This window comes from Cibotium barometz, chromosome 29 (genome assembly GCF_041138505.1).
Source record: "Cibotium barometz isolate CiBa-2024 chromosome 29, ASM4113850v1, whole genome shotgun sequence".
Classification (NCBI taxonomy): Eukaryota; Viridiplantae; Streptophyta; class Polypodiopsida; order Cyatheales; family Cibotiaceae; genus Cibotium; species Cibotium barometz.
Genome location: NC_141074.1, coordinates 10,018,149 through 10,033,058, shown reverse-complemented (window position 1 = coordinate 10,033,058; position 14,910 = coordinate 10,018,149).

Below are 14,910 nucleotides of genomic sequence, written 5' to 3'. Positions count from 1 at the left end.
ATGAAGGCGTGAGGTCTTTGAAATAGGAATGAAAGATTGCATGGGCACGACAATGTGCCCCTGACTTTGATAGTTCTTTCCTATCCACATGATGGGCACCCAAAGGAGGGGGGGTGGGTTCTTGTAGAAGAGAAGGGGACTCACGAAGGGCGAGTTCATGTGGATTATCTAAACTAAGGGGTAGTGGGGGGGAAGAGGGCGGACGGAGAGGAAGTGGAAGAGGAGGAGCAAGCAAGGATTTCATTAACGTCTTCACAATTTTGTGATCACGTTAACAAAACCTATTGTTAACATATTAAAACTTGTGATCACATTGTATATTCACATGACGTGAGAAATGACCTGCCAGAACCCACTAGTCCCGTAACACCTCCGAGCTTCTTGTTTTCCCGATGGGCCCTCCGCGAAAACAAAAGAACCCCGGCGGGGTTCTGTTCTGTTTATAAACATTGCCCGACACCCATCGTGGAACTTTTGGGGAGATAGTCCTTGTTTTGGGGGCGTGATATCTCTCCTCAAAGTACTTGTAGAGCTTTCGAGTTGCTAGAAGTGTCCTCTTGGGAAGAACGTCCTTATCTTAGGGGCTGTCATCTTTCCTTGTAGGCACTCCTAAGGCTATTGAGCCACTCATCCTTAGTTCTTTGAATTGGGGGCACGGTGTGGTTCGTAGCTAATACTTGCAGAGATTTAGGGACAAAGTTGGAGTCATTCAGCTTTGCATTTGAGCTACGTAGGTAATCTACCTCATTCTGCTTTATGAATGGTTTGATGGAGCCAAGAGTCCTACTTAGGGGCTTGTATTGGTTCTTGATACTTGATATAGTTTAGAGTAGACAAGGGTCTATTGTCCTATACTTGCAGAGATTTAGGGACAAAGTTGGAGTCATTCAGCTTTGCATTTGAGCTACGTAGGTAATCTACCTCATTCTGCTTTATGAATGGTTTGATGGAGCCAAGAGTCCTACTTAGGGGCTTGTATTGGTTCTTGATACTTGATATAGTTTAGAGTAGACAAGGGTCTATTGTCCTATACTAGAGTATTGGGCAAGCATAGATCTTTGATTTTTTTTGTGAATGTTAGAGAAGGTCTATTGTCCTATACTAGAGTATTGGGCAAGCATAGATCTTTGATTGTGTAAAGTATCCTTAATTGGGTACAAAAGGCATCCTTAAAGTATCCTTAATTGGGTACAAAAGGCATCCTTCATTGGGGGTGCAATGTGCATGATAGTTTTGAAGTAGTTTTATAGTCAGACCTTGTAAGATAGTTTCAAAGTAGTTTTGTGTTATGTGATGATCTTTTGTGTTTGTCAAGATAGTTTCGAAGTAGTTTGTCTGCTAATGTATGTTTTGTAATACGTGAGTGACTTTGTTGTTTTTTCATTTGTGTATTCATTGTTATATGCTTGGTTGAATAGGTTATTTGTTGAGATGGAGGACAATGTTGGATCCAGTGATACCTCCAATAGAGTCCAAATTCCAAATAGTAGGAAAAAAAAGGCACCTGGGATAGAGTGGCAATATGCAATTAACGTTGGTGATCGATTCATAGATTGGGAGTGTAAGCTATGCCATGCAGTAAAATCAGGTGGGGCGCCTCGACTAAGAGAACACTTTTTAGGCGGACCAAAGAAAAAGTCATGTACCCACCCCTCTGCACCTGCAGTGGCCAAACACATAAGAGAAGAAATTCAAAAGAAAGATTCAAGAAAACATTACACTCTTACCATTAATGTATCAAGGCAGCAAGAACACTGTTGTTCTAATCATCAAACTCCCGCTACATCGCCTGCTTGTACTCCGAACGTTAATGTGCAACCAGAAAGTAATCTACCCAGTGCATCTTCCTGCAAGCGGAACTTTGACGTAGGAAATATACCCATGCGTCAAACTTCATTGCAAGAAAGCCTACGTCAAGGTCGGCTCGATGATGCACAACTCGCCCTTGCTGAAGTGATTTACTTTTCTGGGAGTGCTATGATGATGGTGGACAGTGAGCATTGGAAGAGAGCATGGAAGAAAATTGGTGAGTTTGGACCAGGGTTTTCACCGCCTACGTACCATGCTATACGAAATGATCTATTAGAGAAATGTTATGCGCAAGCAAAAGAACGTGTACAAAGAATAATTCTTAGCAATATAGAGCTTTCTGGGTATGTAGTATAGTAAGTGATGGATAGTCTTATAGTATGGGAATATAATGGTTATTTCACCTAGAGGTGAGACTTTCATCTGTGCCGTGGATTCTGCTGGTTCAATCAAAACTGGGGCTTACATTGCTCAAGTCATTGGCTCTGTGATAGAGGAAGTGGGTGCCAAAAATGTAGTCCAAATCGTCATGGACAATGCAAAGAGTTGCAAGAATGCATCTAAAATCCTAAAGCGACACTATCCACATGTTTTTTCGGTAGGCTATAATACTCATAGTTTGAATCTTGTATTAAAAGATTGGTATAAAAGTGATGATACCAAATGGTTTGCCTCAATCGTCGACACTGCTCGCCAACTTGTGAGATTCATGCTCAAGAGACAGAGAGTGTTAGATATTTTTCGACCTCGCATGTCAGTTATGTTAAAGCTTCCAGCGGAGACTAGGTTTTGCACTCACTTTTACACTTTTGAGTCTCTTCTTCGAAATAAAGATGCAGTTTGCGAAACATTTACATGCATGGCATTTCATGACTGGGAGAGCACTCAACTTGAAAAAGTGAAAGAGAAAATCAAAGTCTTGAAGGCAACGCTTATTACGAGAAGAAGTTGGTGGAACAGTGTGATGGATGCATACCATGTAATGATGCCTGTTATGTATGCCGTACGAAGTCTTGATCAAAGAGCGCCTAATCTCAAGAAAGCATGGATGCAATGGTAGACTGTCCAGCGGAGTTTGGAGTGTCCTGAGAAATTAGAGCATTCAGTGGTGGAAAAGCAATGGCGTGTACCATTCTCCAGTAGACAAAGAAAAGTCCTATTGAAGTACTTTCATGCTAGATGGATTGGAGCGCATTCACCACTACACAGTGCTGCTTACATGTTAGATCCTGAATATTGGAATATGGATTTGATGTCCAATGTTGAGGTGGTGCAAGATTTTTATAAAGTGGTAAACACTTTTTATAATAATGTTAATGATCGTGTAAAGTGCATAAAGGAGATGACCTCATTTCGATTGAAAGAGGGTTTATTTTCCAACTCCCTTGTTCAACAAATGGCTAAAGAGCAACCTGCATGGAAGTGGTCGATGATGAATGATGGTGAGCATTATGCTTTATTGCGTAACCTTGCGATGAAGGTTCTAAGTCAGTGCTCTTCAAACTCAGGCTCAGAAAGAAACTGGAGCATGTACAAATATATTCACAGTACTATTCACAATCGACTTCTTACAGATCGAGTAGATAAACTTGTTTACATGTATTGCAATGAAAAGATCTTGCGAGACATTGAAAGCGAAGAGTATGAAGAAGATATGCCCAGATGGATGTACGATTATGATGATGTAGTAGACGAGAACTTTGATGTTGGACACACATCGTGCACTACCCTTGAGATAGAAGACAATTTGGACATTGACTTAGATGAGCTTAATTTAGCAGACGAGAGAGTAAATGGTGAAAGAATTTTGGAGCAAGAATTTTGGAGCAAGAATTTGACATAGAGGAAGAAGTCATTTCATTAATTTCATAAAAAGTACTTGTACAAATGATTGTATTTGGAGAAATTATCAATACAAAAGTAGGATTTATGTCTTTCTTAGCTTTCATCTTGAAATAAATTGTGAATTGCACTAGGAGTTGCATCTAAAGGTCCTGGTGGTTTATATTCGCTAGCCATGCCGAGCACTATATAAATACCTTGATTTATTGGGACACTGCACAATGCACATGTGGAAATATTTTGCATTTGCCTCACTAAACATATTAAGTGGTAGTAGTATCCATAGGGTAGTATATACTGGCCGCTCCACCCATCGAATACTTTGTAACATACAGGACATTGGGGGGTGGAGGAACTAGTAGCCTCAGTAGAAACTCCCACAAGATCAGGATGTATCAAAAAATGAGAGATGTGGTTCCCTTGGCGCACAGGAGCTATACGTTGAAGAGATGGTCTGGCTGATCTTTGTGAGCTGCTCTTGAATCCCTCTATTGGCCGGTGGAGGAGTTGATGCTTGAGATAATCGTACAGCTTCTTTCTCCTTCTCTTCTAGCTGTGCCCCTAAGCTTTCTTTGACCTTGTTTAACTCCAATCCAGCGCCCTCCACCATGAGAGCAAGTTCCTCCCTTGTGAATGTCACTGTCTCTTCACGTATGTCGTGGGTGTTGACAGTGGCCTCTCTGGAGGCAAAGTCCACTGGAGTTTCTAGGATAAATTGTGCATATAGCATCTTAGCAAAATAGAGTGAAGCGTCGGTGTTATGGAGAGGACGACCGTACACCTCCAAGAAAATGCGCTCGGCATTAATTTTGATATCATTATGAGTGCAACGTGAAACCTTCCATCTTTCCTTCTTAATCTCGCCATCTGGACATGGCCATATTTCCTTTATCATCTCTGTGGTTACGCGTTTATTTATGTCTTTCCATTGGGCATAAGTAGGATTTGTCCATTTCGACAACCTGCATGCTGTTCTCGTAGCTTCGCGGGCTGTCAGTCCATGTGCAAGGGCCTTCATTCGCTCATATGCCTTCTTGGCTAACTCTTGATGCTCGTTTGCTTGCGCTTCTGCCATATAATCTGCATGAACGTAAATGACTTTAGGATTTTAATGCACTGTAAAGATCAACGTAAGATAAATTGACCATTACCCTCAAAAACTTAAAGTTTTACACCACGAGATGAGATATGTATTGCAAAGACTCAATGAGAAATATCCACTTGACTCAAAAAATACTTCAAACAATGCGCGCACATCAAATTTTGAAGAGAAAACATAAACTTAAACACCACAAGAGGAGAGAGATATTGCAAAGACTCAATGAGATAATATTTCAAACAATGGGCACATATCAAATTTTGAAGAGAGACAAACAAAGAGCCATTCTTGAAGCTTAATCTCCTGATACTGTATCATTACAAAATTGGGGTGAATGACACCGATAGCTCTATAAGAGGACGTTGTGCCCTCGTTGGGTCAGTATTTAGTGATCTAAAAAATTCCACTACTTGCAAAACAGATTTTCGCTTGTCGCGATTAGGCAGACACATCCAATTTTTGACTCTATAAATAATAGTATCCATGGTAACTTTGTCATAGGAACTATTGTCCATCCACAACTCTTGTACTTTCTGCCAAAAGTCATATGAAATTTGTAATAAATACCCTAAAGCAAAAACATCAGATGCAGGAGTGTATGCATCTGTCAAAAACGGATCATAAATTTCTGGGGCTATCCACGGCTGTTTATTTTGCTCTCTGTCTGCATAGGAGACCGCCTGTGCCACCTTCTCAGGGTTCTTGTCTGCTTCAAATAGCAAATTGAGAGACACCCGTTTTTTGGGCACTCTCAGCAGTAATCCCCAATCGATAATACCTACGCGTGGCTTTAACTCTTTTGTAAAATCCAACACTACATTGAATGGATGTAGGTCGGTATGTACAATTCCTGCCAAATGTGCTGTCGCCGCTAGGCCTTCCACCAGGGCATGCATAATATGTGGCATGGGTATTACTATTTGTTTTATTTTAGAAAGTTCTAGATGACTTAAAGAAAGTTCTAGATGACTTAAAGAAATATTATCGGGCGGGGGTTTTCTCCATCCTCGATCCAAACGAAAAATTGCTCTGGTGAACTCACTGAATCTGAAGGGGACCTTCAGAAGAGTATCACCAAGCGAGCCGCCATTATAGTATGGGAAAATAGTGATCCAAGGAGATTCTTTTGTGAAGGCAATACACCTGACAATTGATGGGTGTAGAACCTCCATGCCCTGCTCTGCCTGGAAGCTCTCGAACTTGGTGCTCCCTTCTCCTTTGTAGTGCTTTCCGCAAAAAGTGATGTGCTCTGGCAAAAATGATATACCTCTAACTGTATACTCTTTTACTGTGCCAAAAACACCAGAGCCTATTTTTCGCCCTTCAAGCAGAGCCTCGTGCCTGAGGTGTGTGCATATAGAATTGTAGATTGTACGATTAATGGCACCTGTCCCACTCGCATCTGCCTGGCTGGACGTTGCAGCGACGTCCTGGGCAATGCGCACTCTTTTGGGGAGTGACTCTGCATCCAGCGCCTTCATGCGCTTGCTCTTGGCTCTTTGCTCACTCCATACAGTGTCCCATAACTGTATACGATGCATATTAGCTTCAGACGGGGCAGCATCTCTAAGATCATTGCATGCTACACGCATGCTTTTTCCCAAAATAGTTCGTGTTATATGTTGATGGTTGAAGTCTGCTATCTTTTGTCTATCAAGCAACTCAGCGTTGCCTCCGCTTCGAAGTCGATGCTGTGCATTTTCCCATATTTGCTCTAATAGATCTCGCATGAGTATCTCAGACTCATTGATCTTTTTGACGATGTCATTTGCACATTGTGACACTGTGATGACTGCTTCAATGCGAATCGCTCCGTAGAACGATTTTATGCTCTTTAGAGGAAAGCATGTTGGTCGTCTTCGTAAATCTAGCAAATATCACTAAACACAATAAAAACAGAATATTAAACAACATTACTGAAATCAACATCATCAAGCGTGAGAGAATAGCAACAAGTGTATCATTACTTATCAATGATCAAACAAAAATGGAATATCAAATAATATTACTGAAATCAACATCATCCAATACATCATCAAACGTGAGACAACCGCAACAAGTGTATCATTACTTATCAACGATCAAACAAAAACGGAATATCAAACAATATTACTGAACTCAACATCATGCAATACATTATCGAACGTGAGACAACGGCAACAAGTGCATCATTACTTATCAAGTGTATACATGTTCCACTCCTCATCTACACACCTACCGTGAGAGAGAGAGAGAGAGAGAGAGAGAGAGAGAGAGAGAGAGAGACAACGGCAACAAGTGCATCATTACTTATCAAGTGTATACATGTTGCACTCCTCATCTACACACCTACCGTGAGAGAGAGAGAGAGAGAGAGAGAGAGAGAGAGAGAGTTGTGAAGTGTATCATGAGAGAGAGAGAGAGAGGGGGGGAGGAAGAGAGAGAGGTGTGACAGATAGAGAGAGAGGGGACATTAGATGACATTTTTAATAGTTTTGTGAGTTCCTAAAGAGAGGAAAATAATGTTTTGTATTCCTAAAGCACTCCTCATCTACACATCTATCGTGAGACAGAGAGACAGAGAGAGCGAGAGAGAGAGAGTTGTGAAGTGTATCATGAGAGAGAGAGAGAGTTGTGAAGTGTATCATGAGAGAGAGAGAGAGAGAGTTGTGACAAATAGAGAGAAGAAACATTAGATGACATTTTCAATAGTTTTGTGAGTTCCTAAAGAGAGGAAAATAATGTACTGTTTTATTTTTTAAGTAAATAGAGGGAGAAAAAAGAATTTATTAGAGATTATGTATATTTTAAGTGAAAAAAAAGAACTCCTCATCTACACATCTATCGTGTTGTGAAGTGTATCATGAGAGAGAGAGAGAGAGAAAGAGTTGTGAAGTGTATCATGAGAGAGAGAGAGAGAGAGAGAGAGAGAGAGAGAGAGAGAGAAAGAGTTGTGAAGTGTATCATGAGAGAGAGAGGGGGGGAGGAAGAGAGAGAGAGATATTCATTTTTTCGAGTTACGATATTATGAAATTAAACGTAAAGACAATATGATGTAAACTTTGATCCATGAAATACTCATGCCGCGTTACCAACCAAGTATCGCATGGATCACACACAATAAAAACAATACAAGTCAAATTAAGCAAATTTACGACATTTTTTCGACCGCGTTAACGATCAAATGCCGCAATATGCAAAAAACAATATATGCACTAGAGCGGACGACACCAACTTGCCGCGTTAACAACAAAATGCCGCCCGATTCTATGGGAATACGAATACGATACGGACATACACTGGCCGCGTTACCGACCATATGCCCGCATTTGACAAAGGGAAGGGAAGGGAAGGTGACATCGCCATAACGATACTATGCTTGCCGCGTTACCGGGGCTAGTACCGCTACGGCGTGCCATACTTACCATAGGACACAGACTAGCCGCGTTACCGACTAAGTGCCCCAGGGTAAGCACCATTCCAAAGAATGGCCTTACACACACACCCCTCGTGTGGCGGACCACCCACATCCTGCCGCGCATTGCGACAATGGGCGGCTGCCCGCACGAACATACACCCACACACACCCACACAAACACACACACCCACAACTCTCATTACCTGTGTATACTATCAGCAATGAACTCCCAAAGGGCCCCCCGGGCCCATATATATAGAAAATTATAGCCCGCCGGGCTAGATGATGACCCCGGCGGGACCCGCCGGGTTTTTAATTTCCCCGGAGGGACCGCCGGGTATTGCAAAACCCCGGCGGGATTTTAGCCGGTTATTAGGGAACCTCCCACCGGCTTTTTTGGAAACATGTTAACATGTTAATAACATGTTAACACATGTTATTAACAAAAAAAAATTGTGATCACGTGAATATAAAATCATTGGGAGCAAGGCTTGGATCATCGCCAACGGAAGGTGTTGCTTGTTGACGTGCGCTCCACTCTCTCCTTCTCTCACGAGCTACCCTTTTCCTCTCCTCGTCTTGGTGGACGGGGGGAAGTCTAGTCCTATCACGTTTCCGACTCCTACGACTTTGAGAACCCATTCTCAAGGAAGCTAAGAGAGAAAAGATTATGAAGGCTCAATGATGGGATAGTACTAGAGATAAGTGTGGGATAGTACTGGAGATGTGTGATTATATAGGAAAAATAGGTTATCCGCTTCAAATCTCATTGGATTTTCTATCTAAGATTGATTGGATAATTAAGATAAACATAAAGATAAACTATTATCCACTTAAAAATTAATATTATTAATAATATTGATTAACAAGTCTAAATATTTAACATTACTAGATATATAAATATATCTTTAAATTTATCTTTTATTTTATAATTATATAACTGTATTTTTTTTATAATATTTTTTTAATTTTATTCAAAGGTTTATTCTACACAAAATATTTTCAAGAAATATTAAACTTAAAAATTTATTTTTTTAAATTGAATAACATGAACTTTAAAAATAATATTATTGATCTAATTCCAAAATATAATCTTTTAAAATTAGTGATTTTAAATTCTTTTATTTAATAAGTTATATATATTTTATTATTTGAAATTCTATATTCTATTTCTCTAAATTACTAAATTAACTTTTTCAAAAATATATTTTTGAAAAAAAAGGGGAGGTGGGAAGGAGGTGCCACGTGTCACATGCGTGCATGGCACGTGGCATTCTCTTAACATGTGGCACTGTTATGGTTGATGTGGTAATTCCATGATGTGGCATGCCATGTCACCAAGTGCGAGGTGGCATGCAAAGGTGGCAAGAACATGTGGCATTAATGATGACTAGGATGATGAGGTGGGGAGTCAACTAGGTTGGCCATGTTGACATGGAGGGTGGAGGTGGCAAGGTGAGGTGGCAAGCTGCTTATGTGGATCCTCTCGAAGCTGATGTGGACATAAAGTGGCATGCATATATAAGATCTGTGCCTACCCAAGCCTCACACATGGTATGATATCTAAGGTTTAAAGTTTACCAAGCCTAGATTTCCAAACCTAACTAGGATTGGTTTTAGACTTGAAAAAGGGAGAGTGGACACAACATGGGAATTTTCACTTGGGAGGATTGAAAATGGACCTTCCCATAAATTAAGAATTTTTTTATAATAAATTCATGGCAACAAGCGTATTGATCCCTAGAGTTTTTAGATTGAAAGATTCAATATTTGATTTTCTAGAATTAAATTACAATTGATTTAATGGGCCTCTAACAGTCATAACAAATTTTCCAAAGTAAATCTACAAAAATCCAACCGTTAGATTTGTAATTTTACCTTATACCCACATTATACTAATCTTTCCCAATCTAATCATCACTAGATCCATACAATTTGAGCATTTTAAATGGTAGATGTGGTGGGAGGACAAAATAGTATGTTTTTAACAATTATAATACCTTTTAAATAATATAGAAAATAGTAGAACACATCAAAAATTACTCATCGATAAATCAAGTTAAGCTCTATGTTATTTGTATTTGTGATATGCAAAGTGGAAACATCATATGAGCAATAATGTAAAATTTATAGGCAATTTACTCACATTCATTGTACCTGTCTAAACCTCCGATAGGGCCTGTATACAATTTTGGTTCCCAAAGAAAAGTGGATTTGCAATTATTGGATATTCGATGAGATTATAGTTTTAGGTGCCCAAATTTGCATATGATGTTTCATTAGAAGACCTTGAAGTGAAACTCCTTGGCTAACTAGAAGAGATTGGCTATTCTTCTTGAAACAATGCATGTTTTTTGGCTAAAGCCAAGGGTGCCCTCCACTACATGAAACTAGATAACCTCATCTTGCAACCAGCCACATAAGCCTATTGCATAAGGGTTTATGTATAGCCTATTGCATAAGGCTTATCCATAAGCCTATGCATAAACCTATTGCATAAGGGCTTATGCAATAGCCTATTGCATAAGTCTTATGCATAATCCTATACCTAAATCTATTGCATAAGGACTTATGCATAGCCTATTGCATAAGGCTTATGCATAAGCCTATTGTATAATGCTTATGATAAGCCTACACATAAACCTATTACATAAGGCTTATGCATAGCCTATTGCATAAGCCTATGCAGAAGCCTATGAATAGGGCTTAAGCATAAGCCTATTGCATAAAGGCTTATGCATAAGGCTTATGCGTAGCCTATTGACCAAACCCTAATCCCTGGCACCCAAGGGTGCAAAAATGAAAAAACACAAAGAGAAGAAGAATAAACAAAGACTGAAAAAGAGGGCTTACCTCTTTAATGAAGCCGTATGAGAGTATTGGCCTAAACCCTTGTTCACTTGAATAAACCTACCAAAAAGAGACATAATAAATAAAAAATTTAGTTCTCATCATTAACACATTAGCAAGCAAGGAGAACAAGAGGAAAAAGAGGTAAGTATCCTAAACCCCAATCTTAATGCATAAGTGATTGAGATAGATTAGTTTATGTTAATCCTAAATCTTAGCTCTATGCATAAAATGCTTAATAGATAGCTTTGATGGAGATCTCTCCATCAAAGCTCTCTATTAGAGTTTTATGCATAGGGCTAAGGTTAGGGCAAGGGAGAGGAAAGAGAGGGGAAGGGAGAAAGGGGAAGGAAAGAGAGGGGAAGGGAAAGAAAAGCTCACATAAAGCTATGTAGAGCTTTTCATGAAAGAATTGAAGCTTTCCATGAAAGATTGGGAGAAAACAAGAAAGATGCACTTACCTTATAGAGGAAGAGATGATTGATGGAATATCCTTGAAAGAAGAGGTGTGCTAGGATGAATAGATGGGTTGTAGGCGTAGCAACTACATGTGCAGTCTAGTCAAAGTAGGTAGTCAGCGTGATCTAGGTGGGAGTCTTAGTTTTCAGGTCGCTACTCTAGCAGTGAAACTTTGATGCTAACTTCATTGCTGGGCAGTGATATTTCACTACTGGACAGTATTTCTTTGCTACTACTAAGCAATAAAATATCGCTATACTGTAGTCGTTGTGTAGCAGTAAAATCTTGGCAAATTTTTTGTCAACAGTTCTGGATGGTGTTGTGTATTTTTGTATTAACCCTAAATTAGTTTTGGCCAAGTTGAAGATGTCTGACAGTGATCGTCAAGGGACAAAAGCTAGTTTCGAGGCATGGTTGAGAGAAAAATTTAATTGTGTGTGTGTGTGGTTGATGCAAGGGCCAATATATACGATAACATCATATAATAATTGAGCATGTCCAGACGTATAGTCTTCATGAGGCATTGGCACAACCAAGTGCGGATGATGACATGGAGGAGAACCATAGGAGAGTGCTAGATAACATGCCATACCATCTGGTGACATCGGGTAGAGTGCAGAAGGTGGCAAGGCTTCATATGGAAAGCTTGACTAAGACTTATCTTCCCCAACCAATGAATGAGGTGCCTCCACCATTGCCACATAAGGAGAAAAAGAATCTCATCATGGATGACATGGTGAATGACTTCTTTGGATGGGAGGTCATAGATGATAGTGAGCAAGCTCCAATGTCACAAGAGGTGGAAACCTTGCATAGAGAGGTAAGCACCCCCTTTTATGAGGGATGTTCGTACTCCACACTGCGAGCAAACTTGGAGCTACTAAACTTGCAAATGGAGTGCTACAAGTGTCACAAGTCTTCTTCGGTAAGATCGCCTCATTCTATTCTCTCAAATAGAAAATGTATCATATTCTATATACTCTCCTTGCTAATATTTTGATATATGATTTCTAATGTTTTGTTGTAGGCCTTCTCAAGAAGATTATTCCCTCTAAAATCTATCACCAAACTCACAAGATGGGTGTCTTAAAATGCTCTCTATGCTAGGTATGGATTACACAAAAATACACGCATGTCCCAATGATTACATGCTATTTAGAGGGGTTAATAAAGATTCAACACAATGTCTACAATGTGGGGAGAGCCGCTATAAGAATGATTTGCAAGGAGATAAAGTTCCCTGGAAGATGTTGAGACACTTTCCTATCATTCCTCGCACATAACATACGTTTAAATGTAAGGGGATTGCAAAACTTATGACATTGCATGCTACTCATTGTTGCTCAACCAATGGCATCATGAGGATCGTAGCTGATTCACCAGCATGGCAACATGTGGAGCATCAATGGCCAGAGTTTAAAGATGATCCCCATCACTTTCGTCTTGGCTTGGGCATGGATGGTGTTAACCCATTTGGCTTCAACTCCACATCATGGTCTACTTGGCCTATTGTATTGGTGAATTACAACCTCCCTCCATGGGTGGCAATCAAGAAAGGTCATATCATGCTTTTTCTCCTTGTACCAGCAGCAGGCAAGTATAAGGTGGAAACATGGATGTGTACCTTAAGCCTTAGATTAAGGAGCTTGAGACACTATGGTGAGGTATCAAAGTACATGACATTTCAAGGCCAATAAATAGGCATGAGGTGGAGGTGAAAAGAGTTTTTCTTTGGACGATGCATGACCATCCCGGGTTCTCAGAGTGCTCATGTACCTACTTGAACACCGGATGACTTTATGCTTTAACCTTTAAACTTTAAGTTTATATCTCTATACCACTCAATCATCTCACTTTTAAAATAGGTTTGGTAACCTCTGGACATCATGCATGTCCGATTTGTGAACCATCACTTGTTTCAGAAGACCCAACTATAAGTGCGACTATATATGTGTGTACAACTACGTGTATAGCCGTGTGTATAGCCACGCTCTGTTACAAATTTCGAAAGGCATACCCGAGAGTAGAATTTTCATAGACACCTGAGAGAAAATGTGTATTGATTTGTGTTGGGATGTAATAGAGGTTCCCAATTATTGTGCTAACGTGTGTCGGTTTATGTTGGTAGGAGGTAATATAGGTGCCCACCAAGAGACACCGATCATGCAGTTGCATCTTCATTTTGAAGTAGGTCTGAGATTGATATGATCATATTTAAAAAGAATAACTCATATAAAAAATATGAAATTAACATTGTTAATTGAGTAAATGGTTCCAACATCGACAACATCTTCAATCAAATCCGTACGACATGCTAATTGTTCTACCTCAAGATCTATATCTCCATCCATGCAAGATCACCAAAAACATCTATGCCATTGATAGTGGACTCCACATCAACATCATCAACTAGTCCTCATCTTAGATAGGGACACCTTCATCTTCATTGGTTGGTGGTACCTTGCTCTTGACATCGCACACTTAATCTTGCGCATATTCATTTTTAAATCCCACTTCATTCATGAGCTCTTCAACATCTACCTCTTGAAAAGAACTCTTCAAACAAGGAGTAACTTCTATGATATACCACCATTTCTTGTCATTTAGGTTCGGCTGAAATACAACCTAGTATGAAATAACACACAGTGTTAATTAAACATGCACAAGGAAATATATAATAAAAGCTTGAATACAATATTCATGGATAGATTTTACTTGTTCGCAATGTTGAGGTAGCACAAATATGTCGCTCTCTATTTGTCTCAAAAATTTAGAGTCAATTGTTGTAAATACATTTGGATGCTTTTTCATGGTTTAGGAGCTTGACGCACCATATCCTTGAACCATTTCACATCCAATATATAAATTTGGAGTTTCCCGAATCAAACCTTTAGAATGATTTAAAGGATGCCATGATAATCAAGCATTGATCCACTCTCTTGCTCAAAATTGAGTGAAAAAGCACCTTCCCTGAGACCACATGGCATTATAAACCTTATACTACCACCAACACCAAACAAATTATATATATGAAAATGAATAACCATATCATGTGATTCTATTTAAATGTTAGTTAAGAGATATAGAGGTGTCTCGTGGATACCATTACCCTCATTAACCATACTCTAGCTTTGTATTTACTTTAATTTAATATCTTTTTACTTGAATTTACTTTGCTTGCAAAGTGTCCTCATAAAACTTTTGACTATGATTCTTCCAACATGATTATGAATTCAATGGCATCACCAAACATAGTAGGATGTCACCATAGATCTACTCGGAGAACCTTGCAATCAATGACATGGCATATATAAATTGTCCTCTTATATGTCCTAAGCGTGCTTCTTCCAACACAGTTATAACTTTATCCTCATGCACACATCTCCTTAAGGTGTTATCCTTTACCGAGCTTATATAGTTGTCCCTTGGCTAGATAATAATGTGTTAAGTAGTT